Below are 3,420 nucleotides of genomic sequence, written 5' to 3'. Positions count from 1 at the left end.
AAGTGTTTCACATGCGTGTGTTAACTCCCTGTGTTGAATGTAGCCACTAGGTACTGCATATATGTACTATTAAAAATTTAAGACTTAGTGTGTATGAATTCTCAAATGAAACATTGTGATTATGAGGGAACTTCCCAGAGTAGTTCAGCATTAAAAAGAAGCTCGCATTTAGGAGTAAATAAAAATTATAAAAATCAGAAAAACCAAAGATTACTGACTGTGCCATTCATCCACACCAGCACAATAAAGGAATAAAGAGGGCTGGCCAAATAGCTCAGTGGATTAAAGTACCTACAAGCAGGTGCAGGGGCCCGGGATTTGATCTCCTGGACTGCCGTGCTGGCCCTGCCCCCAGGGCATGCTGAGATGGCAATTGAGACTAGGCATGGTGGCGCGCACCTGTAATCCTAGCACTTGGGAGGCTGTAAGCAGGAGGATCACTATGAGTCCAATCTAGTAGTGAGACCCTGAACACCCTGTAGACCATTCCCTAAAAATAACAAGAGAAAAAAAGGGACTAAAGAGAGGTGACAGATATGCAGGACACAGAGAGAACACTAGACTGAGCAAAGGAGAGGAGCACTCATCAGAGCTGGCTGGGGAGAGGTGGCCCACGTGGGTGTCACAGCCCAAGCAGTGAGGACAACTCCAGGCAGAGTGACATGGTTCCTGGGAGTGGGGCAGCTAAACACAGAGGGATTGCTGAATATGGAACTAAAGCAGAACAAGAAAGCCAGACCCTCAGGTCAGGAAATGGGAATGAAATAAGATCCAACTCTGGGGTTGGGATTGGCCATGTCTTTTTTTTTTTTTTTTTTTTTTTAAGCTTGTATTTTTGTGTATTTATTACACTTGTATTATTTATTGTTTTATTTTATGTAATTTTACTTTAAGGATTAAAAGCAAAAACAAGACAATAAAAACATAATATCAATCATTGTTCATCAGATTGATTTACCTGTTTGTGTCTTTGTGTTTTTCTTGCACTTGTTTTTACTCTTCAAAATAGAAGATAATTATAAAAAAACTCAAATAGCAAGAACAAAGAAAGAAACAGTAGCATACAACAATACATATGGCATAAAAATATTCACAGACATCTCAGGGAAGCAAGTGTACAAATACACAATTACACACAAAATGGTATTTGCCGATAATAGCAATGCCTGTATCTGCAACTCTCCGTGGTATGGAGAAGTGGCTACATATAGAGGACAGCTAAGTGGTGATGCACGAGAGGGGCGCCCTCTCCACACTGCCTCCTTTCAGATTCCTCATCTGCCCCTTTGGATTTAGAGACAAATAAAACCTCTAATTTGTGTAGCCCACTGGCATAGTCTTTTGAGAGTTTTTGTATTCATTTTCTTCTTTGAGACAGGGTTATGTAGTTCAGGTTAGCCCTTCACTACACAGGCTAGGCTGGCTTGAAACTCATTACAGTTCTCCCACCTCATTCTGCCCAGTGCCAGCATTACAGGCACGTGCCACCATGCCAGGCTCAAGTACAATTCCTAATAAATAGGGTACTTTCAGCTCAATAGCGTTTGAAATTTTTATTGTACACTTGGAAACCAGAATGTGCACTAAAAAGCTGTGGAGAAATGAGGAGTCTAAACCTAAGGAAGTAGAAAGATAAAAGCATCAAACCATCAGACCAAGAATGAGGTAGTTATCAATGCTACTTGCCAAACAGATCTGGCTTGCTTCCTCTACAGGCACCGTGGGGCTGTACAGTTTGCCTACTTCCTTGTGGTTCACCATGGCTACCCAACTGGTTCTGGTCAATGAGTACACTTCTTGCCAAGTATTTCATTATTGTACAGATACAGAACCCTTCAGAGCACCTGTCCCCTCTGCCACAGTGACCAGTAGTGTTGGTTGAAGTGGCTGCTCCATCAGCCTGGACCCCAGAGTAAGAGATTATGACAAAATATTAAATTAGCCCATAATGGATAAATAGTATGATGAATAAGTAGTATGAGCGTGAAAATAGATAGCTTTCTGTTACAAACTATCAAGATATTAGTTTGTTCCTATTGCACAATGTAACTTATTCTAGCTGACATAAGAAATAAGATCAGGAGGCTGAGACTGGAGGATTGCTGTGAGTTTGGGGCTAGCTGTAGCTATGTAAGGAGTTCAGGGCCAGCCTGACTTCCATAGTGAAACCCTGTCTCAAAAAAAACAAAACAAAAGGAAATAAGATAAAAACATTCCAAAATCTTGTGATGCAGTGGATTAAAATAATAGACTCACCATAAAAGAACAGCATCCAGAACAGAGCACGTCTGCTGAAGTTCCACTCTCAGAATGAATAGAGGGCAGAAATGTGAGGTCTATGATCAAGAAATGCAGAATTTCATCCAGCACTTCTCTCATATTGTCAGTGTGTTAACTGAAGATGATACAGAACACCCAGACATAGGAGATGCCGTTGCTCGGCTCGAGGAAGTCCTAGTGTACAAGGCCTTTGGAGGCAAATACAACCAGGGTTTGATGGTGCTGATAGCATTTCAGGAGCTGGTGGAGCCAGGAAACAGGACGCAGACAGCCTGCAGTGGGCACTGACTGTGCGCTGGTATGTAGAACTGCTGCAAGCTTTCTTCCTGGTGGAGGATGATAGTGGACTCATCCCTTACATGGAGATGACAGGTCTTCTGGTGTCGGAAGCCAGGAATAGGTTTGGACACTGTCAATGATGCTCTCCAGGAAGCCTGTATCTACCGTCTGCTGAAGTTCCACTGTCAGGAGCAGGACTCCTACCTGAACCTGCATGAGCTCTTCCTGCAGACTGCCTATCAGAGGTTGGGCAGACTCTGAATGTCATCACAGCTCCCCAGGACCTTGTGGATCTCAGCAGATACCCTGAAAAGGGGTTCAAATCTGTTGTCAAGTACGAGACAGCTTTCCACTCCTTCTACCTGCCTATTGCTGCTGCCATGTACATGGCTGGCATTGACGGGTAGGAGCAGCACAGCAATGCCAGGAGGATCCTGATGGAGAAGGACAAGTTCTTCCAGATACAGGATGATTTCCTTGACCTATCTTGGCACCAACATCCACAACAAGAAATGCATCTAGCTGGTGGCTCAGTTTCTGCAGCGAGACACTCTGGAGCAGTACCAGATCTTGCAGGAGAATTATGGACAGTAGGATGATGAGAAGGTAGCCGGGGTGAAGGCACTGTAGGAGGAGCTGGATGTGTCAGCTCTGTTTTGGCGACATGATGAAGATGGCTGCAACCACCTCGTGGGCCTCTTCTAGCAGTACACTGCACCACTCCCCAGCCATCTTCCTGGAGCTGGCAAACAAGCTCCACAAGTGGAAAAAGTCACCTGGTCATGGTGTATAATCTTCTTGATGATTTGCTGTATTCTATTTGCTAGTATTTTATTGAGGATTTTGGCATCTATGTTCATG

The 3,420-nt window shown here is 43.7% G+C and overlaps 1 pseudogene; it reads left to right on the top strand.

Annotated features, from left to right (window-relative positions):
• Positions 1–2,301: 2,301 nt before the first annotated feature.
• Positions 2,302–3,352, top strand: LOC101579938 (annotated as a pseudogene).
• The last annotated feature ends 68 nt before the right edge of the window (positions 3,353–3,420 follow it).

The sequence above is a fragment of the Octodon degus genome, unplaced genomic scaffold, assembly GCF_000260255.1.
Source record: "Octodon degus isolate 3935 unplaced genomic scaffold, OctDeg1.0 scaffold00040, whole genome shotgun sequence".
Lineage (NCBI taxonomy): Eukaryota > Metazoa > Chordata > Mammalia > Rodentia > Octodontidae > Octodon > Octodon degus.
This window is presented reverse-complemented; position numbering and strand designations above follow the sequence as displayed.